Raw genomic sequence first — 24909 nt, forward strand, 5'->3', positions numbered from 1 at the left:
AAGGCATGCGTGGTAAAGACATGCATGGATACAACACTGTTTCAACTGCATTGTTCAGGCATGAGTGGTTCGGGCATGTGTTGTTCCATCATACAACCATCCCTGCATGTCTTGGGTGTCGAAGATATCTGCACTCTATTAAATTCCAGTAGGGGAGCATTAGCATTTGAGATTTCTCTGAAGACTTTGTACAGCAAAGGCACCATCAGATGTTTGGTTATTTTATAGAATTCTATCGGAAGACCATTTTCTCCTGGTACCTTCATTGTTACCACATCATTTATTGCCTGAGCAATTTCTTTGTCACATATGTTGTCCCGTAGTTACCCCCAGTAATGTTGTCTGCTCATGCGTGAGTGATGGGAGAGTGAGCCAGCCATGAACTCCCATTCTTTGTGTGTGGTGCCCTGTGTTTTCGAGGAGTATAAGCATTCATAAAATATGGTGACTTCCCAGGGAATTTCATGTGGGTCAGTTAGTAATATATTATCAATCAATCATATTTGTAAAGTGCTGCTATTCTCCTATAAGGGTACCCAGGTGCGAGGTTGCTGGGAAAAGCCAGGTCTTAAGTCTTAAGTCCCTTTCTGAATTCCACTAGAAAGAGTGACGTACAGAAGTGGAGAGGAAGACAGTTCCAGGACTTGGCGGCAAGGTAGAAGGAGGAAAGGCCTCCACTGTGGCTAGGGCAGATGAGTGATGTCTGTGCAAAGGTGAGAGAGACATAGCAAAGATTTCTGGAGGGTTGGTGGAATTTAAGGCAGTGGTTGATATAGTCTGGTCATTGATCATGGAGGGCTTTGTAGATGTGTGCCAACATTTTCAATTGGTATCTTTTCTGGACGAGAAGCCCAGTGGAGGATCCTAAGGTGGAGGGTGATGTGGGTTCCCTGAGAGATCCTTATATCTAGTATCATGCTGCAAGATTGCATCTATTTCAATTGCGCCACTAGTAGCCAGCCAGCTTTTTCCACTCTCTCATGGTGCCTGTTTCAAAATAAAGAGTGCTGATTCTCCTTGTGTCATGTATTGAGAATTCAGTTTGTATTGGGCTTTAAGCAATTTTTTCAAGATGATCGAAAGAATCGTTGCCAAATCATATGACATGGTCAACTTGTGTGTGAAGGCAGTCGGCATACACTGTTCAGGCTCACAACATCTTTCAAAGTCAGTGAATTCCTTTATCTTGTGTCCCCTGAGTCAGGCCTTTCTGGCCCCTCATAACATTTGAGAGGAGGTGACTGTGTCAGTGTTGTCTTCTTACTATTGGCTCAAATACCGGCACAGTTTGCATTTGTTGTCAGAGGCCTTATAGCGTGCCTTCCTCATGAACCTCTGGGCCTGAAGAAGTTGCAAAAGTTGGAAGTCTAAGAGGAGGTCATGGTCAGGGGAAATGTTTGGGGAAATGGAGGGCATCACCAGATTGCCAGCCAGAGTTGCTATCACTACAAAATAAATGTATGTGTGAGCAGGTGTCATGGACGCAAGAGGTGAAAATGCGGTTCTTATGATATTGGATAGGGTAAAACTGTCTAAGGGTTGTCTAACTGCGTGGGTTCCAGATTTTTTGAGTTCCGGGTCTAGTAGCAGGTTCCAGTCACACCCATCCATAGATTGGTTGATCCAAAGGAAAGGAGAAGTTTGGTCAATGTGGTGTAGAGATCTGTATTGTCTCCCACTGGAGCATATATGGAGTCAAATATCAATATCTCACTCTGGATACTGAGGGCCATATTTATACTCCGTTTGCGCCGAAATTGCGTCGTTTTTTTTTACGCAATTTCGACGCAAAACTAACGCCAACTAACGCCATATTTATACTATGGCGTTAGAGGCGAATAGCGCCAAAGTTCCCGGAATGTGCGTAATTTTTTAGCGTGAACCCCTTCCTTGCGTTAATGAGATGCAAGGGAGGCGTTCCCGTCTAAAAAATGACTCCCAGGCCTTTACGTGGTATTTATACTCCCGGGCAAAAGAGACGCCCGGGAGTTGGCGTGGCTAAAAACGGCGCATTTGCGCCACTTTTTAACGCCTGCTCAGGGCAGGCGTTAAGGGGCCTGTGGGCTCAAAATGAGCCCACAGGTGCCCTCCCATGCCCCCAGGGACCCCCCCTGCCACCCTTGCCCACCCCAGGAGGACCCCCAAGGATGGAGGGACCCACCCCAGGGACATTCAGGTAAGTTCAGGTAAGTTTTATTTTTTATTTTTTATATTTTATTTTGGTGGCATAGGGGGGCCTTATTTGTGCCCCCCTACATGCCACTATGCCCAATGACCATGCCCAGGGGACAGAAGTCCCCTGGGCATGGCCATTGGGCAAGGGGGCATGACTCCTATCTTTACAATGATAGGAGTCATGTTGATGGGGGATGGGCGTCGAAAATAAATGGCGCAAGTCGGGTTAAGACGATTTTTTCGACGTAACCTGACTTGCCCCATTTTAAGACGCCCATGCGCCATTTTCCCCCTACGCCGGCGCTGTCTGGTCTACGTGGTTTTTTCCCACGCAAACCAGGCAGCGCCGGTCTGATTGCGCCGTCTAACGCCATTCCATAAATACGGCGCCCGCATGGCGCTTCAGAATGGCGTTAGACGGCGCAAAACTTTTTGACGCTAAACTGCGTTAGCGCAGTTTAGCGTCAAAAAGTATAAATATGGGCCTGAGTTTCACAAAAACGTATCTGCCCAAGAGGTATTTTCACATCTGCAATGTGTGTGTCTCCATGGATTTATATAGCAGGATGGTAAATCAATTCTTTCTATGGACTAGCTGAGTGGTGAGGAATTTGATGATGTTTTGTGTTCTGCTAGCATGTATTACCACACCCACCCAGTCTCATCTCAGTTTGTCAGGTTTGGTATCCAACAAATGTGTTTTCTGGATCAATGCCACATCAGGGTGTTGAGATTTCAGGTAAGGTAGTAATTTAATCCTCTTGATGAAGTGTGTTAAACCACTTATATTGAGTGAGGTTATCCAGAGGAAGTGAAAGGCATTTAGGTGATGTCAAGTGGTGTCAGTGGGGAAGACCCGGCGTAATAAAGGAAAATACAAAGGGCAAACTAGGGGCCATCACTGATGGCATGTTGAAGGCCACTGTAATGTCAGAAATAAGATCTGTGACTCAAAGGTCTGCGTATAAGACCCCTGTCTCCACTCCCAGTTGCAGCGAGTATGAACAACTACTTCTGTAGATCTTGGGTGAAGCAGGGTGTCTTCCAGCAGCTGTGGACCCTGGTCACTGATCTGCCTTAGCATGCTATTGAGACTTGGTCAACAGCAAGACAACCTGACATCCCTTGGATACGTCAAATTCATGATTATAGAGCCATGTCAAAGGTGTGGTGAACAACAATCTTAAAATCTAACATACATAGGATGTAAAACAAACACACTTATACAACAAAGAGTATGTGACAGATGTAAAATCCAATGGTGTTTGGCACATGTAGGAAAGAAACCTCTTTCTAGCTTGGTTACTCCCACTTCTTGCCTGTTTGTTAGTGTGTTTGACTGTGTTCACTGGGATCCTGCTAACCAGGACCTTAGTGATTATGCTCTCTCGTTGTACACTTGGTTGCTGGAACACTTTTCACTCCACATTTAGCATACTGGTGCCCCATGTAAGTCCCTAGTATATGGTACTTAGGTACCCAGGGCATTGGGCATTTGGGTACCAGGGGATCCCTATGGGCTGCCGCAGTTATTATGCCACCCATAGGGAGCCCATGCGAAGTGCCCTGCAGGCCTGCCATTGCAGTCTGCATGAAACGGATGAATGCACTCATTTTCACTACAGATCACTGCACTGTAAGTCACGCCTAATGCAGGCCCTCTCAGTCAAGAAGGCAGGATGAAGGTTCCTGTGTGTGAGGGCACCCCTGCACTAGCAGAGGTGCCCCCACAAAGTCCAGCTCCATTTTCCTGGACCTCGTGAGTGTAGGACACAATTTTACATACGTACTGGACATAGGTCACTATCTATGTCCAGCTACATAATTTTAACTCTGAATCTGGGCAGGTTTGGTATCAAACATGTCAGAGTCATACCCCAATACTGTTGCAAGCAAGTATAATCCTACAAACTCTGGGGGCTTCTTAGAGGATCCCCAGCATTGCTACCACCAGCCTTACAGGGTTTTCCAGGCAGCCCAAGCTGCTGCCACCCCAAAGATAGGTTTCTGCCCTCCTGCTGCTTGATCTAATCAAGATCAGGAAGGCAGAATAAAGGATTTCCTTTGGGATAGCAAAGTAACACCCTATCCCTTTGGTAAGAGGTGTGACTGGATTGGGAGGGGTAGCCTCTCCAAGCCACTAGTTATGCTTTGAAGGGCACATTTAGGGGGTTATTCTAACTTTGGAGGAGGTGTTAATCCGTCCCAAAAGTGACGGAAAAGTGACGGATTTACCACCAGCCGTATTACGAGTCCATTATATCCTATGGAACTCGTAATACGGCTGGTGGTATATCCGTCACTTTACCGTCACTTTTGGGACGGATTAACACTCCTCCAAAGTTAGAATAACCCCCTTAGTGTCCTCCATGCATAAATCAGTCCACACCAGTTCAGGGAGCCCCAGTCCCTGCTCTGACATGAAACTGGGCAATGGAAAGTGGAGTGACCACTTCCTTGTCCATCACCACCCCAGGGGTGGTGCTCAGAGCTCCTCCAGAAGTTGGCAGGGAACTCTGGTAGCATCTGAGTGGCTAGGCCAGGCAGGTGTCGTCGGAGGAACCTTGTGATAAGTGGTCACCTGGCTAGGTGACCAACCCCACTCTTTAGGCTATTTAGGGTCTTCCTCTGGGTTGGGTCCTCAGATTTGCCTTGCAAGACTCAAGCAGGATTCCTTTGCAACCTGCACTTTGACTTCTGGCCCCTGGAACTGTGACTGGACCCTCCAGGAACCAACAACGCTGCAATCAACGAAGAAGACTCTTCTGCAACTTTGTTTCCACGTCTCCTGCCAGCTTTGCAACATTTTGCCGGCTGTGCATCCTCAGAAGACAGCAGCTCCTCAGCCTGCACAAGAAGAAGAAGGAATCTCTCTTGGAGTAAAGGAGTCACTCCCCTGAATCCATAGGCACCTGCTGCAATGATGTCTGGCTGCATGAATCTCCTCTCATCCTGAGCTGCATGGATCCTGCATCACAGGTGGTGGTCTGGAGTAGTCCTCTTGTTCCTCTCTGACAGCTGTCCAACTTTGGTGGAGGTAAGTCTTTGCCTTCCCACGCAGGACAGTACTCCTGTGCACTGCGTCTCTTGCAGCTGCCAAAGCTTGTTTGCATTTCCTCCAAGGGATCTTCAGGTGACCTGTAGCTCCAGTCCCGAGCTCTCCTTCCTGTGATGCACACCCCGCTGTGTGGTTCTCCTGCGGCGTGGGATCCCTTCCTATGGTGCTGCATGGGCTTCTTCTATGACTTCTGTGTCCCTATCCAGTGGGGCTCTTGTGGGTGCTGCCTCTGCTGCTGTGGACTCTCTGTGATGCTGAGAGTCCCCTGTGACTACTCCTCCTGGGTAGAGTCCTTCTGGGCCTTGCTGGTCCATGGTAGCACCACTTTTCCACTAATCGCGCGTATGCCTTTGCCAAGGCCTGTTGGTGGAATTTCTGCACCGACACCCATCTGCAATCTTCACTCCAGCGAGGGACATCTTCTGTATCCATCAGGAACTCTTCTCCCTCTCCAGGGCTGCAGGTCTGACCCGTTCTTCCTTACTATTAAACAACTCCTGCAAGTACAGCTGGGTGGGTAGTAGCTCCTACTCCTCCTGGACTCCACTGTGACTTTTGGACTCTTTTGATTCCAGAAACCTTAGTAAAGTTGTTCCCCCATAGAACGTGGGGGAAGACATTCACAAGTGGTTCTCTACTCTGGAGAGGGCATGTAAAGTACAGAGGGCTCCCCAGAGACAGTGGGCTGCTATCCTTTGGCTTTCCTTCTCTGACAAGGGGAGGGATAGACTCCTCACTGTCAGGGAGGAAGATGCTGGTATTTACACAGTTTTGAAGTTTGCTCTTTTAGATGGTTTTGGGCTTACCACGGAACAATACAGGATAATGTTCAGGGAGACCAGGAAAGAGTCCTCCCAGGATTGGGTTGATTTTGAGGATTGCTCTGTGAAGGCTTCAGAAGGCTGGTTACATGGTAGCAAAATCAATGATTATGAGGGCTTATACAATCTTATTCTGAGAGAGCATATACTTAATAATTGTGTGTTTGATTTGTTACACCAGTACTTGATAGACACAGATCTGACCTCTCCCCAAGAATTGGGAAAAAAGGCAGATACATGGGTCAGAACAAGGGTGAGCAGAAATGCACATACAGTGGGTGACAAAGATAAGAAAAAGGACAGGTAAGTCTCAGGACAAGGGTGGGGACAAAAACAAGAGTAAGAACTCCCCATCAGGCCCACAAAACTCCTCTTCCTCCTCTGCACATATTAAAAACCCCTGGTTCTCTATATGCAGAAATAAAGGTCATAGGCCAGGGGACAGCACCTGTCCTGGTAAAGGCCCTGAGCCTTCTACCACTACTAGCCCCACTTCCACTCCTAATGCCCCTAGGAGTAGTAGTAGTAGTGGTGGTGGAACTACTGGCAGCAGTCAGCCCAAAAGTGTAGTTGGTTTCACCTTTGGGTCCATACTGGAATATGGGGTGGGTGTAGAAACCCCTAAGACAGTTTCTGTCTCCTAGGGTGGTACTGGCCTTGCCACCCTAGCTGCTTGTCCCCTTAACATGGGTAAGTACAAGCAGCACATTCAGGTAAATGGTGTTGAGGCTGAGGCCTATAGGGGCATAGGTGCCAGTGTCTCCATAGTTACTGAAAAGTTAGTGTCACCTGCCTGCACAACACCTACTTGGTCCCATGTACAAAGTCACTGATGTGAATAACTCTGTAGTACACTTTAGCTGGTGTGGGGTTACTGGCCCTAAACAGGTGGTAGTCTCACCTAACCTACCTGTTGACAGTCTCTTAGGGAATGACCTGGAAACCTCAGATTGGGCTTGGTTAGAGTTCCTTGCCCATGCAGTCATGCTGGCACTCCCCAAACATTTGCTCCCTTTACTCTCTAAGCAGACTAAAGAGCAAAGTAGGGAAGGAAATCTGGAGCCTGGAATAATGGCCCAGGACACTCCTAAAAACACAGACATGCAGGATACCAAATTATCTCCTGCCCACCCTCCCACTAAGGATCCTGCTTCTCTGAGGGAGGATACCACCCGAGGGTGAAGCCTGTACCACAGGATCCAAAAGCTGCCACAGCTGAGCTCTTAGGGGTAAAGAACCCCTCTGAAAGGAACCTAAGACAGAACAGCAAACCTGCCCTGTCTTAGAAACCTTGGAGCAGCACTCCTTCCCTCCCAGAGAAATTTTGGTGCAGCTTCCTGTGCACCATGTCTCTTGCAGCTGCCAAAGCTTGTTTGCATTTCCACCAAGGGATCTTCAGGCGATGTGTAGCTCCTGTCTCCAACACTCCTTCCTGTGATGCACAGCCTGCTGCATGGTTCTCCTGCGGCGTGGGATCCCTTCCTGTTTAGCATCAATATTATATCAGACAACCTATATTAAATATACTTTGGCTCAGTAATTTTGGTCTACAAGTGGTTCACTTCACCTTGTATTTTTCTTAGTGTTATTATGAGGGAATATGTTGTATCTTCCTTTATCATCCATGACAGGAGGTGTCCTGCACTGTCAACCATGCTGCGGTTTTTGCTTTGTATTCTCTAGAGTCAGGGAAAGTCACTTCACATTTCGGTAATGTAATTTTGAAGGCTTTTTTTCACTCTGCATCTCACATTCAGCTATTCCTGCATGTCGCTTCTAACTCTCATATCATCCTTTGGTGATGTAATTTCCATTCTTAAGACTGCTCTCATCCCATATGTTATTTTGAGACTCTTACTGAGGATTGCTACTTTGACGTCTCTCCTATCAAAGTATTTCACGTGGATCCTGAATTGTCTGTAAAATATTTGATGATGATTTCCGGTAGGTCACCTCTCAATATCCCATGTTATAGACAGATTGCCTACATCCTGCAGGTTGGAGTGCATGTGATGCAATTTCCCCATGAAATATGTATAGAAAGTGGGTTAAGTTCAGGCCAGGTCTTGCCTAATATTTTGCTCCCTAGACTCCCTCTCTGCGTGTGTGGAACAAAAAAGTACCTCTGATCAAGAGTGCAGTTTGCGGACAAAGGAATACAATGAATGCATTCTGACCTGTGGGTTCACAGCTCTTCATATCTATGTCAGGTCCTAGTTTTCTAACCAATTGTGGAGTTTAGATGACTCCAGTCTGTTGCTGGTATTGGGTGAAGCAGGAGACATGGACTGTCATGCACCAATGGAGAAACCCTTGCACCATGTGCAAGGCTGCCTGGTTTGGTGCCAGTCTGCCTGTTCTGCATTAGTCAAGGAGACCCAGCCAAACCGCTATTTCCTCCTGTTCGTGGTGGATTCATGACCTCTCCATCCCACAAAATGCAGGCCATCAACTTGTTTAGCTTGCCTGCATAGTGTCAATGATTAGCCTACAAGGGGATCTGTGATAGCCCAGGAAATAGAAGTTTGGTGTGCCATGCACAGTGCAAAATGGAGGTGTTTTTGAAAGAATGCTCAACGTAACACTTCACTGTGCAGACACCAGGGCAATGAAACTCTGCCCCAACCCTGGCCTTAGATCAATTAAAAAAATGTGTGCATTTTCAGAGTTAATACAGGATACACCTCTTGTAAGCTGTGTGGTTAATCAAATGGCCAACACAGGTATGGGCTTATTTACAAGTCACCTGCATCACAATTGTGTCATATTTTGTGATGCAGCAGCTCTGCTGTGCAAGCCCATATCTACAACGCCATGGAAAGGCACTTTGTGTGGTTTTTCATGACCTCATATATATGGTGTAAGGTAACACATCGCAAGTCACTGTATTGCCTTAAACTGCATCAGGGAGGCGTACCATTAGCTTTGCAGTGGGTGTTCCCATGCAACACCTATGTCTTCTGAGGCATTCCCAGATTTACAAGAAACTGAAAACAAGGGAATACTTCACAATCTTATGCCCACCCAGGTGAAGCGTAACAAGTAGTGATGCATGAAGTACTTCTAGGTTCTCCTCTTGCTATGTGTTCTGCATTCTGAAGCACACATATAAAGAGGATTAATGGCCTCATATATGATGTTGTGTGAAATCACACAAACATTAAAAAATACTATTGTATACGGATGTTGTTGTTTGCTTGGGCATGCACCAGTATTTCTTTGTACTGTAATGTGATTTTTACATTTTATAGTGGTAGGTGGCCTGGAGTTTAATTATCGGCATATGTGTTATTTATTTTGCATTTCATTGATTTTTCACCTTTTGTGTGGTAAAATTGTTGCATAGCTCAGTACCTTTTCTACTTGTTTGTAACATTTGCAATATTATTTTACTATGTGGCATAGATTTCCAAAGGGTCATCTAGCCAATAGGAGCCAGTACTCGTAGTCATTAGTGTATGAAATAAATCTTTCAGTGGTATACTTCATTTAGGGCAGGGATGACAGTGGATTAAATTATGACATTAAAAATGCTGGTTACTATTTGCATTTTATGTGTTTTTTGCAAAAAATGCATATGTTGTTGGGTTATATTTGATGGCATAGGAGGATGTGTGTTGTGAAATTTGTATAGCCCTGTTAATTTCCATGTTTTGCATAGCTGAGTAAGTGTTTTCTTCAGTATTACCACCATGCCTTCTAATGGCCAGTGTGTGCGTGTGTATGTGTGTGTGTGTGTGTGTGTGTTTGCGTGCATGTGTGTCTTTATTATCATCCACCATTTGTCTTTGTTTTCCATTCTGTGTGGCCAGGGGCCATTTTGTGTAGCATATGTCCATAGGCTTGCATGTGTTCTTCGTTCTCCCTACCTCCTTGTTTGCAGTTGTTGGTTGACCATGTTGCTGCCAGCCGTTTTCTGCATCCAGCCAGTGTACCTTTGTCGTAGGCTTGCATGGGTTCTTCTTTGCTCCCCATGCCTTCTTACTCCTTATTGTTGTTGTTTAGCAATGTGGCTGGTGGCCATTTTGTCCATCCAACCAGTGTCCCTTTGCCAAAGGCTTGCATGTGCTCTTTGTTTGCCCTGCCTCCTTGTTGTTGTTTTACCATGTTGTTGGCAGCACTGTTGTGCATCCAGCCAGTGTGTCTTTACCGTAGGCTTGCATGGGTTCTTCTTTGTTCCCCAAGCTTCCTTGCTCCTTGTTGATTGTTAGAAATGGGATGTTTGGTTGGCAGTGAGGTTACCCTCATCCAAGCAAGGACCCTCACTCTAGTCAGGGCAAAGGAGAAACACACCTAGTTAACCCCAACTCACCCCCTTGGTAGCTTGGCACGAGCAGAAAGACTTAACCCAGAGACAATGTGTAAAGTATTTGTACCAACACACACAGTAATACAGTGAAAACATCACAAAATGACTCAACACCAGGTTGGAAAAATAGTCAATATTTATCTGAACAAAACAAGACCAAAACAACAAAAATCCAACATACACAAGCAAAACTTAAATATAGCGCTTAGAAACACAAATGCTTCGATTTGGTAATACCACAGAGTCATGACAGAGTCCTTCCCAACAATTCGATGCCAATGGCGCCAGTCACGAAGTCAAATGGAACCCCAGGTACAGTACCTTGTGAAAATGAGGAAACAAGCTGGTGCACGGAGTCGGGGATCACTGCGTTGCTGGATCTTAGGTGGCATCAGTTCCGGTGCTGCGGAGCGGAGGAGCAGAGTCATCACGAAGAGACATCAGCTCCTTGTTTTAGAGCGGTAGAGGTGAGGCGGCGCCGGTGCGAAGCACTGGATCCGCGCACTTCCAGCAGTGTCGGTATCCAGTGATCACGACGTGGTGGGGCAACTTCCATGGAGTCATGGACTTCAGCAAGGCTGCAACGGCGTTGGGCCTGCACGGTTGTCACACTCCAGTGCAGACCACGGCTTCGGTTGCAGGCAGCCTCACGGGATTCAGCAGTGGAGTCAGTCTGGAGTCATCCGAAGTCGGTTTACTTGGTTTTTCTTGGTTTTTCCACCAGCGTCTCCATTCAAGGGCCCAGGGACTGTATTAGGCCCCACTTGGCAGGGCAGGAGTCTCAGCAGAGAGTCTAGGTGCTGGCAAAGGAAGTCTTTGACGGCCCTGAGACTCCAGAACTGGGGGCAAGCACAGTCTAAGCCCTCTCTCAAGCAGAAATATACCACAAACTACAGTCTTTGTCCCCTTTCACAGGCAGAAGCAGCAACTGCAGGATAGCCCAATAAAGTACTGTCACAGGCAGGGGCAGCACTTCTCCTCAGCTCTTCAGCTCTTCTCCTTGATAGAGGTTCCTCTTTGTTCCAGAAGCAAATCTTGAAGAATTCTAAAGTCTGGGCTTTCGGGTCCAATACTTATACCCCTTTCTGCCTTTGAAGTTGCCCAACTTCAAAGAAAAGTCTCTGTTGTTTACAGGATCCTTCTTTGCCCAGGGTTGGCTCTAGACGCACACCAGGGGGCTGGGGACTGTATTGTGTGAGGGCAGGCACAGCCCTTTCAGGTGTAAGTGACCACTCCTCCCTCTACTCTAGCACAGATGGCCTACCAGGATATGGAGGCTACATCCCAGCACCCTTTGTGTCACTGTCTAAAGGAGATTCACAAACAGCCCAACTGTCAGTCTGACCCAGGCAAGGAATCCACAAACAAGCAGAGTCACAGAATGGTTTAAGCAAGAAAATGCCCAACAGACAATTTAAAAAACAACTTTACCAAAAGATGTATTTTTTAAATTGTGAGTTCAGAGCTCCCAAACTCCACATCTCTATCTGCTCTCAAAGGCAAACTACATTTTAAGGATATTTAAAGGCAGCCGCCATGTTGACCTATGAGAAAGATAGGCTGTGCAACAGTGAAAAACACATTTGGCAGTATTTCACTATTAGGAAATGTAAAACACATCAGTGCAAGTCCCACCTTTAACATACACTGCACCCTGCCCATGGGGCTACCTAAGGCCTACCTTAGGGGTGCCTTACACGTACAAAAACTGAAGGTTTGGGTCTGGCAAGTGGGTGCACTTGCCAAGTCGGATTGACAGTTTAAAAACTGCACACACAGACACAGTGGCAAGTCTGAGCCATGTTTACAGGACTATTCGTGTGGGTGACACAATCAGTGCTACAGGCCCAAAAGTAGCATTTGATTTACAGGCTCTAGGCAGCTCTAGTGCATTTTACTAGGGGCTTACTAGTGAATCAAATATGCCAATTATGGAAAAGTCAATTACATATATAATTTCACATAGAGAGCACTGTAGCACTGGTCAGCAATGATAAAGTACCCAGAGTAACAAAAACAGCAAAAACAGAGTCCAGCTCACAGCAACAACCTGGGAGGCAGAAGCAAAAGTTATGGTAGACCATGCCAAGGATGCCAGGTCTAACACTGACCATGCGGTTGGCTGCTATTTTGTCCATCCTGCTAGTGTCCCTTTGTCATAAGCTTGCATGTCTTCTTTGTTTGCCATGCCTCCTTGCTGTTGTTGTTGTTGTTTTACCTTGTTGTTGGCAGCCATTATGTGCAACCAGCCAGTTTGTCTTTGCCATAGTCTTGCATGAGCTCTTTTTTGTTCCCCAAGCATCCTTGCTCCTTGTTGTTGTTGTTTGACCATGTGGCTGGCAGCCATTTTTGACCATCCATCCAGTGTCCTTTTGTCATAGGCCTGCATAGGCTCTTATTTTTTCCCCTTGCCTCCTTGCTCCTTGTTTTTGTTGTTTGGCCGTAGGGCTGCCAGCTGTTTTGTGCATCCAGCCAGTGTCCCTTTGCCATAGGCGTGTATGTGTTTTTTATTTGCAGTGCCTCTTGCTCCTTATTAGTAGCTGAGGGTGATTCTCCTTTACACTGACTTGAGTGAGGGTCCTTGCTTGGATAGGTGGTAACTGGACTACCAACCAAAGACCCCCTTTCTAACAAATGGTTTACGACAGCAATTGCTATCATAAACTATCAATAAATCCCTTTCCAAATTTGAAAGAGAAGGGAGGAAACCCCTTTCATGAATCGTTCTACTTGCAATTCAGAAGCAATTGCAAAAGACCTTTCATTAATCAAAATAATTTTCCAACTCAGAAATTGGGTTTTGTACATAGTGATAAGCACATTTGTGGTCATAAGCCCTGTGATTTTGCAACATGAGGCACTTAGTGATAAACCTTAGTTAAATGCAGGAAAAAACTTATAGTTCTAAAGGTAAAGAAATGTTTGAATGTTTCCAAGTTATTTGGAAAGATATGGCAGACCATTATACCATGAGCTAAGACATATCAAGTTGAGAGGCCCTATGAGGAGCTGTCTTGTGCTTCACAAATTCAAGCTGTTTACTCTTCTAAAGCAATGTACTCGGTTTTACTCGGAAAGCCGTGGGGAATGTACCATGGCCATGTATAGGATTATCTAAAGGCTCCATGGTTATCAGAAAACCTCTTATCTGCAGCAATTATTAATTCTGATTCAGTTCAATTAGACAATTCAGACTAAAATGAGACTCTCTGGGTTTGAGAATAGGTGTGAGAGGGTGTATATGGGGATGAGAGTGGTTGTGAGAGTCTCTGTCTGGGTATGAGAGTGGGTGCATCAGTGTCTGCGCAGATCTGCGAGTGGGTGCATGAGGGAGTCAGTGGGTCTGTGTGGGGGTGTGTGAGTGTCTGAGTGGGTCTGTGAGTGGGTGTGTGACGGTGTGAATGGGGCAATGAGTGGGTCCATGAGGGTCTGAGTCAGTCTGTGAGTGGGTGCATGAATGTCTGAGTGGGTCTGTAAGTGGGAGAAAGAGATTGAAAGAGAGACAAAGAGAGAGAGAAAGAGAGTGAAAGGGAAGTGGGTAGAGAGGTTTTTAGGCTTTGATGGATGATATACTTAGAATGAGATATTTCTGGACAAATAGACAAATAGAAACTAAAAATGTATTTGTCAAATAAAAAGAGTAAGATCATCTTTCAGTATGAGCCTTAAACATTTTGCAGTTGAAAATAAATTAAAGGAAGGAAATGAGTACAGATATACCTGGAGTCGAACCTTAAACTCTCAGTATGAAAGCGTGTGCCTCTGACCACTAGGCCACAGGTTACTCATTACTGTGCTCAATCAAGACATACCTCTGTCATGCAACCCATAGATTGTGATAGCAAAGAGACAGGAATTTTCCACCACAAGGAAGGTTTAACAGTCAAAAAACTAGTTAATAAAGAAACACACTGCCATGACATACTAGGATCTGAACCTACCAGTTGAGTGTAACAATCCAAGAGCTTTACCAGTAGGGAGGAAGTGACTCTGGTCTGTGCTGCAATAAAAAACAAAACTATAACATTCAAACTAAAGATCTTGCTAGTCTGACTCATTAAAGTATTTGTATGGTGAGACCATTGCAATAACAATCTCTCTCTCTCTCTTCCATCCCATCCCATCATAGGATGGAAGAGAGAGAGTGAGAGTGACAGGGCTGTGGGGGGAGCTTCAAGGCACCCGCAGTCCTAGCCTGCTCCTCACATTCTCTTTGAACCTGCATTACTCCTACAAGCAGGGAGCTGCTTTTAATAGCAGCCCCCTGCTTGTGGGAGCAATGTTTTCATCTGTCTTTCCTGCACGCATATTTGCATGTAGGAAAGAGAGATGAAAACTCTGCTTTCTGACAGTGGGAGCTGTTTAACAGCTTTAACTTTGATCTCTTTGGCTTAGTGGGATTGATCAGCTCCCACCAATCAAAAGCAAACAGCTATGTCCTGAGGGTGGGCACCCCAGGACAAAAGCAGTAGCTGGCCCTCGGGGGCCATCAGTGGCTCCTCGAGGGGCACCGCGCAGCCCCCTCCAACAAACATAGCTCTAGGAATGTGATAGTTCCCGGGTGACCCCCTTCATTCTTTTATTTAAAGCCCCGGGGATGTGTTGGTTCCTGGATCTGCGGGGGGCGCACGGTCCCCTTGCACTCAGTATCATAAAACGTGATAGCAAAGAGACATGAATGATGGAGAAGTGGTGGTCCTTGCGGCTGCACTCAATATCACAAAAGCCCTAGGGAGGTGGTGGTCTGGGTGGCTCCTTGCATTAAATTAACAATGCCCCTGGGACTTGGGCCACTCCGGGGCATCAGATTAAAGAAGCACTGGAGCCCACGCTTCATTTTTTTTGGGGGGGAATTTTCACTGGATCCACAGATCAAATGCGAATTGTGGTGAATTTGTTTCACAAGTTCTTTTTAGCTTGGTTGGGGGGGGGGGGGTTGTCCCTCTGGAACCCCAGTACTAAAGCTAAGGGGTCACTGCTTATGATCTCATATATTGTATGTTATTTGTGTTTCTGTAAGTAATTTTATTATCAAACACCTTTTTTATTCTTTTTTCTGTATTTGCAATGATGTTGTTATTCGGAATGAATTTGGTGTTCACGAATATCACTGGACTATGGTACAAAGAGATTTGATTGGACAAGACAGTTTTCCGTTATCTTTAAAGGAAGTCAACACCCAGTCTTGCCTTTTAGTGAGTGCCAGTGCTGATTTACGAAGTTTTAGAATAGATCTCCTGTATTTGGTAATGCTACTGTTTCTTTTTGTGTTTTTTTTGTTTATTATCTTGGATAAAATGGCATCTGGTGGAATTCAGAAACAGGAGCCATGCCCTGAAGATGGAAGCTCTCCAGAAGAGGAACCTGCTCCCAAGAGGCAATCCATTGTTGGGGATTTTTTCACCATTCCCTCTGGGGAAAAGAAGATGGCTCCTAAATATGTCCAGTGCTTCCTGTGTGATAAAGTCCTTCCCAGGGGCATCTAAAAAAATATTCTTGTAGGACAACAAGCATGTTGCCACATTTAAAAACGTACTATGAAAGACAACTGTTGAGAGACCAGAGGGAAAGAAGTGCTGTGGAAGCTTCAACATCTACTGCACCAGCACCTACTCCAGGAAAAGTAATCCCTTGGAAATTATAGAGACACCTACCAGAAACATCTCCAGAACTTCAAAGAGTAAGTTCTTTTTGTTTGGGCTGCAAGAAGAAACTCACTGTAGGTGAGCAATCTGTTATAGTGCTGTTGGAAGCAGCAAAAAAATATATGTTATTTTTTGTTCACATCTCCTGTTGCCCTGTTTTTGAGTTTTTCCTCATAATGTTTTAAAAAATACAAAAAAACAAGATTGAGTGACTGGAAATGTGAGTGGCTGTGTGGGTGAGGGACTAGGAGTGTGAGTGGCTGTATGGATGAGTGACTGGGAGTGTGAGTGGCAATTTGGGGTAATTGACTAGGTGTGTCAGATGCTGTATGAGTGTCTCACTGCTGCCGTAAGTGGCTGTGTGAGTGAGTGACTGAGAGTATGAGTGCCTGTGTAAGGGACCGATTGGGGGCATGTTCAGCTGTATGGGTGAATGTCTGGGAGTGTGACTGGCTGTGTGGGTGAGTGACTGAGAATGTGACTACCTGTATGGGTGAGTGTCTGGGTATGAGAGTGAGTGTATGGGTGAATGATTGGGAGTGTGAGTGCCTGTGTGAGTGACCAATTGGGGGTGTGAGCAGCTGTATGGGTGACTGACTAGGAGTGTGAATGGCTGTATGGGTGAAGTGACTGGGTGTATGATTTTCTGCATGAGTGGGTGGCTGGGAGTGTGAGTTGCTGTATAGGTTAGTGACTAGGGGTGTACGTTGCTGAATGAGTGCCTGAGTGAATATGCTAGTATCTGTATGAGTGAGAGAGAGAGTGGGTGGGTAAATGGCTGCATCACGGAGTGACTGGGAGTCTGAGTGGCTATATGGGTGAGTTACTCGCTGTGTGATTGCCGGGAGTGTGAGTTGCTATATACGTTAGTGACTAGGTGCATAAATTGCTGAATGAGTGACCTACTGGAGGCGTGAGTGCCTGTATGAGTGAGTTACTGTTTATGTGAGTGCCTGAATGAGAGACCAACTGGGGATGTGAGTGGATGTAAGGGTGAGTGACTGAAATTGTGACTAGCTGTGTGGGTGAGTGACTTAGTGTGTGAGTGGATGTATGGGTGAGTGGCAGAGTGTGAGTGACAACATGGGGGCATGAGCATCTGTATGAGTTAGTGACTGGGAGTGTGAGTGGCTGTTTCGGTTAGAGACTAGGGCCCATATTTATACTTTTTGACGCAAATCAGTTCTAGCGCTGATTTGCGTAAAAACGTTTACAGACGGCTAACGCCATTCCAACGCACCAGTCGGGTGCCATATTTAAGGCATGGTTCAAGCCGGCGCAGCGGCCTGGTTAGCGTCAAAATAAATGACGCTAACCGGGCAGCGGAGGCGTAGGGAACAATGGGGGTTGTGCATCAAAAAATAGTGCAAGTCAGGTTAGAGTAAAAAAATTACTCTAACCTGACTTGCACCATTTTATGACACACAACCTCCATTGAAATGACTCCTGTCTTAGCAAAGACAGGAGTCATGCCCCCCTGCCCAATGGCCATGCCCAGGGGACTTCTGCCCCCTGAGCATGGCCATTGGGCACAGTGGCATTTAGGGGGGCCCAAGTTTGGCCTCCCTATGCCACTTACATTTTTTAAATAAATTCTTACCTCTACTTACCTGTACTTACCTGGGATGAGTCCCCCCCATCCATGGGTGTCCTCCAGGGGTGGACGAGGGTGGCAGGGGGTGTCCCTGGGGGCAGGGAAGGGCACCTGTGGACTGCTTCCATGGTCAGAGACCATGGAAATGAGCCAACAGGTCCCTTAACGCCTGCCCTGACCCAGACGTTAAAAAACGGAACGAATCAGGCTGGGCGCCATTGTTTAAGGCCCGCCCCTCCTGTGTGTCAAAATGACGTGGTAGTATAATAAGGTGCACAGGCCTTAAAGTCATCTTTTGGACGGGAACGCCTACCTTGCATCTCATTAACGCAAGGTAGGTTTTCACGTCCAGAAAATGACTCACACTCCATAAATTTGGCACTAGACAGGTCTAGCGGCAAAGTATAAATATGGAGTAAAGTTTACGCTGGATTTGCGTAAAAACAAATTACGCAAATCCGGTGCAAACAGAGTATAAATATGTCTCTAGGTGTGTGAGATCATCCAATGAGTGAGTGACTGAGGGTGTAAGTGCATGTATGAGTGAGTGTTTGTATGCCTGCATAAGCAATCAACTGGGGGTGTTAGCTGCTGTATGGGTGAGTGACTGGTAGAGTGAGTGGCTTTATGGGTGAGTGACTGGGTGCATGAGCAGTTGTATGAGTGAGTGACTACAAGTGTGAGTGGCTGCATGGGTGAGTGACTGGAAATGTGAGTGGATGTATAGGTGAGGGACTTGGAGTTTTAGTGCTGTATGATTGAGCAACTGGGAGTGTGAGTGACTGTTGGGGTTAGTGACTAGGTGTGTCAGTTGCTTTATGAGTGACCGACCAATGGCATTGGTGGCTGTTTGAATGAGAGACTGGGAGTGTAATTGCCTGTGTGAGTGACAGATTGGGGCGTGAGCAGCTTTATGGGGGAAAGACTAGGGGTGTGAGTGGCTGTATGAGTGAGTCACTGAGAGTGCATCTAGCTGTATGGGTGTGACTGGGTGTGTGAGTGGCTGTATGGGTGCATGAGTTGGAGAATGTGGACCTGTGTGATTGACTGATTAGGGGCGTGAGCAGCTATATAGATCAATAACTGGGAGTGTGAATGAATGTATGGGTGAGTAACTAGGTGTCTGAGTGGCTGTATCAGGGAGTGACTGAAAATGTGAGTGGTTGTATGGGTGAGTTGCTGGTGTGTGAGTACCTGATTTGATGAATGATTAGGAGTGTGAGCAGCTGTATGAGTGAGTGGGTATGAGTGTGAGTGTGTATATAGATGATTATATAAGTGAATGACTGGCTGTTTCAGTGGCTAAATGAGTCAGTGAATGGAAGTATGCGTGTCTGTATCAGTGTGTTACTGGATGTTCGAATCGCTATATCAAACTGTGCCTTGTTGTATACATTTACATTTTTGCTGTCTAGAGTTAGTGAGAAAGAAGTAGTTAGGAAATTATTTTTCTACATTGGATATTGTCATTGATCTGTTTAAAATAAAGAACTGAAATATAGATTGCTATTAGTTTTGCTTAAACCCTTGATTACGTTTCAGCTTCTACAATGTATAAGTTCATACTCTACAGCAATCTGCAATTAGTTATTATGCTGTGATAGTATTTTGCATTAAAGTAAACTGTTTCCTTTTACCTGTTTTACTGTTTACCTGTTTTTACTTGCACACCATAAGAAATGCACAGTCTAAAGTTTCATCCTTAATCAGTGGGAAAAAATAATAAATACATTATTTTTTTAACTTTACACATCGTTTGATAATCACAGTGTCATGTGCTGTCAGTGAGATTAAAGATGCCACATCCTGTTGAACATAGATATTTAGAGCACATATATGTAAGCAAAGTGGCAATAAACTGCTTAGAAGTCTTTCACTATGCCCTACACCCAACAATAAATAGTGGAAAAGTATTTCAAGTACTCATTGGGGCATAATTACAAGAATGTGGTGCATCGGTCCTGATGCACCACTTTTTCTGTGTCCTCCTGTGCCCCCTTAACGACACCGTTGTTGTGCTCAATTTACAATACGGTACACCATGGTGGTCATTACCACAACAGCATCAACATTTTTGGCGCTGTTGTGGTGCTTTGCTGGACTAGCATAAAAAATGTTGGAGTTAGTGCAGCAAAGCAAAGGGAGGCCCATAGGCCAATACTAGAGCATCACTTTAACTCCTGCCTTGGACAAGCGTTAAAAATGATAGAAAAATGGTGCAGTGTAATCTTGTAAATTTCACTACACCATTTTTTCGGGCCTCCCTGTGGCAAAATGTGGCGCATGGGGTTACAAAGTGACACAATGCATGCATTGCGTCACTTTGTGAACATGGTGCGGGGAATGGCCTACTTAGCACCACCTTAGCATAAAAAAATGATGCTAAGGGGCTCTAAGAGGCGCTAGGGACTTGTAAATCTTTCCCTTCATATGAGAAGACACTCTGCTGGACTACCTCAACAAATACTCACTTGATACTACAAGTATGTTGACATATGTAAAGAGATATAACTCCAACCAATGATGAAAAAAAAAAATTAGTATTATATTTACAAAATTACAGAAACAGAACAGTGCACATTACTTATACTGTAATAGTGAATCACTTTATAGTAAAGCATTTTATTTTCCCTCTTTTTCTGATCTCAGCTTTTATACTTCTACAACTGAAGTGTTGCTTCCTATAAAGATTCATCATTGAACAGTGGGTAAAACAATTTCATGGATTGTGGAACAAATAAACCAAAACCATCCAGTATATCACTACAAATAAGTGACACTATTCATTGCACTCACTATAAACACTTCATCAATTGTTTTACAAACAATTTGTAAACTAATTTATTCAAAAGTGTCCAAAAAGTAAATATTTTTGCACACATCACCCCTGGTAGGCCGAATAATGTCTAAAACAGTGATGATCCTTGCAGATGAACTCTCATACCTTACTTTCTTCCAGAAATAGTTCCTATAAGTTTGTTTGGAGAAAGAAAAGGTGACACGTTTGTGCTTTGAATGGCTGTTTTTTTATCAGTTTAAGGTTGAAATGATTCGATTTTCACTCTTTCATTAGATAGCGTTGTGTCTAGCTGCTATATAACTCCTTCATGCAAGATAAAATGATTCTTCAATTTTTTAACATCTTTCTAAAGACATCACCCCTGGTAGGCTGAATGATCTCTAATACACTGACGCTCCACGTAGAAGAAAATTGGAGATTACTTATTTCCTAATCATATTTGTTAGAATTTTGTCTGAAGAAACAAAAGGTAACAATTTCGTAGTTTTTAAGGCAGTTTGGCTTTGAATATAAGATTACTGTCATTGCATTCTGTCCATCCAGTTTCACTCTTTAAATAGACAGTATAATGTCCATATGTTATATTAACTCCTTCATGAAAGACAATAGCTATAGTAGTATAAGCTCCACCAGAAAGTGATATTTGTCCAGTTTTGTAGTTTGTAATTTCAGTTTCCATTTTGGATCCGTCTGGCTCTGCATCATTGCAATATTAATATAAGGTATTTTCCAATTCTTTGTAGACTCAACTTAGATATAACACCTGATCTATATTTTGGGCAGCTCATATTTTGGTTTGCTTATTTAATTAATCTGTCAAAAGGCACAATTTTGCAATCTAGTAGTGTCAAGTATAGAAATAGCTCAGAATGTATTTGAGTACTGGGTGTAAAAAAGCAGACTTCACAGTCATGGTTCCTATTGAATTTTTGTACAAACATCTCATCAATATTTATTTCTTCTAATGATACTCCAAGGATGACCATTATAAATTCCTGTGCATCTTGTTGACAGCTAAGAGTGAATACTAGAAATCCACTATATGTATCTACAAGGTGTCAAATTCCTGAAGCAGAATTTATTAGAGAGTAGGAGGCTGGCCCTCTATGCAGTGTGCAAAACTAGGCACACTATGCAGGGGGTCCAGGCAACCACACCTTGGTTTCCAGAGGTACAATTTAGACCATCTAATGCTCCAATTTTTATGGTAGCTGGTCGAGCAGTTAGTCTAACCCAGGAGATGTGCTAAGCATTTACTGTACCCACAAATCCAATCAAGCACCACACACACTCAATGAATAACTCAAGACCAGAATTTATAAAAAATACTTCAGACTTTTATATAAATTTTAAGACCAAGATCTTTAAGATACGTTAATTACTTTTTGAGATATTACTTTTAATGTTTTGGTAAAGTTAGTCTTTCTGTGCGGAATTAAGCACTATAGGAATTAATGCACAGTCATCTTTACAAATGCATTACAAATCGTACGGTTGAGTTACAAGTCTCTTCTTTTGCAGGATGGTTGCAGGAGTCGGTGGGCACCTTATGCTAGGCGGAGAGTCTAGGGTGGCTCCCGGTTCCGGCGGGAGCAGTGTTGGAGAGGTTCTTGGCACAGGCAGAGGGCCACCTGGATGGGTCACTTGGAAAAGGAGCTGGTTTGCATGTTTATATATGGTGCCTGGGGGTCCCCTTGGACTGTCGAGGTTGCAAGGGGTTGGGAACCCAGGGCACACAGCAGATCCTGCAATGCAAGGCCCAGGGCGGCCAGGTGTAGGGCATTTTGGAGGTCTTGGATGCTGTGTGCAACAGAGTCCTTTCGAGCTGGAGGTGAGTCTCTTGGGGGGCTGCTTACAGGACAAAGGGGGCACTCTGTTCAGAGATCTGGGGTGTCCTTGAAGTTCCTTGACTGGGGCTTCCTCCTCATCTTTTTTCAGCTCTGGGGGAGCTGATTTTTTGTTGGTACGATGTCAGCTGACCAGTACCCAGGGTATTGTTGTAACTCAGCCACTAGTGGGCGCAGTGCCACCAAACTTGGCACAGGTGTGGGTCATATCTGGGTGGTCATCAGTGTGTTGTCGGCTCTGGCTGCAACTTACGGTCATGAAGATATTGGCTGGTCACTGAAGTAACCCTCACTGGTTTGCTGGTTCTTGTTGGGTTGTTGAGTGCTGCCTCCACTCAGAAGGGAGATCTGGGGTGAAACTTGAAGACTGTAGGTCCCCTGGGTTTCTTGGGGTTGGTCCAGTGTCCAGCTCCTACGCAGTTGTGATTTTTGGTTCCTGGTTGGAGCAGGCAAGGTCTGGTGCCTTTTCTTTGTGCAGCAAGTCCTCAGTTCTCTTGCTGTAGTCTTCTTTTGGTGCTGGTCTTCTTTGTCATTTCCAATCTGATTTCTTGGTCTAGGGGAGCCCACTAAATACTGAATTTAGTGGGCTTTGTATGTGGAACCTGGTAGTGTCCAATGGGGCACTTACCCTTGGGTGACTACACCCACTACAGTGATCACTTCCTGTGGGAAGGGCCACTTCCCTAAACCTCATTGGCTATTTTCCTCCATTTCAACATGGAGGAAAATGAAATGGAGGGTCCACTTCGCATGCAAGCCCTTAGGGGTTGTGCATGCTCAGTGAGGCCACTCCTCCTACCCTTTGTCTGGTTTCCCGCCTCTGCTCTCACCAAAAGTGGGGGTTTGCAAAGGGGGAAGCCATCTGCTGCCAGCAGCAGGCCTATGGGCTCTAATTTCAAGGTCAGTAGCCCTTTGAAGTTCACCGCCAGGGTGTTGCACATTCCTGAGGGAGGTGGCAGGCTGGATGGAACTAGTCAGCAACCATGCCAGTTAGGTTAGCTTTTGTAGGGGGCACCTCTAAGGTGACCCATGGGTACATTAAGGAATACATTCAATACTGGTACCAGTTTGGATTTATTATTCTGAGTTGTTTGATACCAAACAACCTAGGGTGCAGAGTAGCCATCATGTAACTGGGAAACTTGTGTTTGACCAGTGTCTAGTACATGCATTTAAAATGGCTGATCTGCTCACTCTCTATGTCCTATGCTTGGCAAGGACACAGTGGGGGCATATTGCTCATACAGCTATGCCCTCACATATAGGCCCTCATTATGAGTTTGACGGTCCTGCTCTCCCATGCCGGCGGTAACGGTAACACCACTGACAGTATGGCAGAGCAGGACCACCAAATTATGAGTACGGCAATGAACAGCCAGTTCACCGCCTGTGCCATCAGAGAGGTGGGACCACCAGGCCCAAGGTTGACAACCTTCGGTCCGGCGGTCCACCTGATACCGCTGATGATATTTGAAGTCCCTTTCCACCAGCCATTTCCTGGCGGTTTATACCGCCAGGGAAAGGCTGACGGAATGGGTGACTCGGGGGCTCCCTGGTGGCCCCTGCACTGCCCATGCACTTGACATGGGCAGGGCAGGGGCCCCCATGCGCAGCCTGTCACACATTTTGCTGCCCAAATTACGGGCAGGGAAATGCGCGACGGGTGCTTCTGCACCCGCTGCATAGCCACATTGGCGCCTGCTCCATTAGGAACCAGCATCAATATAAAGCCCCTGTGGTGAACTCATAATAGGGCCAGCGGGGACTTGATCACACTGGCGGTCAAGTCGCGTGTTAAAGTTCAGCAGCCGGCGGTGCCGCCCACCATACTCATAATGATCCCCTTAGTGTGGTGCACTCTGCCTTAGGGCTGGAAGGCCTGCCAGAGGGGTGACTTACCCCTAATATATGCAGTGTAGGGTGGACAAGGCACACAGAGAGTGTACCGTGTCAAGTTTGTCTTTTTAGGTTTTCCCCAGTACACTCAGCCTGCAATGGCAGTCCTGGGTGCATCTGGGTGCAGGACCCTTGAGGGTGGCACAACCAGTGCTGCTACCCTCAGGGGCCTACTCTTAATATCTCTTGCCCTTGGTACTGGTGTACCCATTTACTAGGGACTTATAGGGCTATTTAAGAGTGTATTCAATTGTGCCAAGCATCACAACGGATTTAGGGAAGGAGCTCTGGCCCAGGGACCCTGTTTAACAGGGGCCCTGGGCACTACCAACTTCTAGAACACATCAACATCAGGCAAAAAGTGGGGGCTAACCATGCAAAGAGAGGCCTCCTCTGACATAGAGTCCTTTCACTCAGTAAAGGTTGGAGCAAATGGTATAGTGCAGAACGCAATGTATTAGCTGCTTTCTGTTGAATTGCATTTACAACATGTGGTTAATGAATAAGTACTTTGAGAACAAAATGTCAATATCAGTTGACACTTGATCTGATTTCTAACTGGTAACCACTTTCTAGATTGTCCTCTTTTTATTCTTTTCCTGAACATCTGTCAACTGGTCTGTAAGCTTCTACTGCAGGCAGAATATCTGTTTCAAATAAATAGGCTGTCCACCTTAGTGAGGAGCTTATAAACTTCTTAACCGATCATACTCTCTTCCATATCAGCACTAACTTTGCTTTTATCAAATCCAACACTAAACCGG

Source organism: Pleurodeles waltl, chromosome 7, assembly GCF_031143425.1.
Source record: "Pleurodeles waltl isolate 20211129_DDA chromosome 7, aPleWal1.hap1.20221129, whole genome shotgun sequence".
In the NCBI taxonomy this organism is placed as follows: Eukaryota; Metazoa; Chordata; class Amphibia; order Caudata; family Salamandridae; genus Pleurodeles; species Pleurodeles waltl.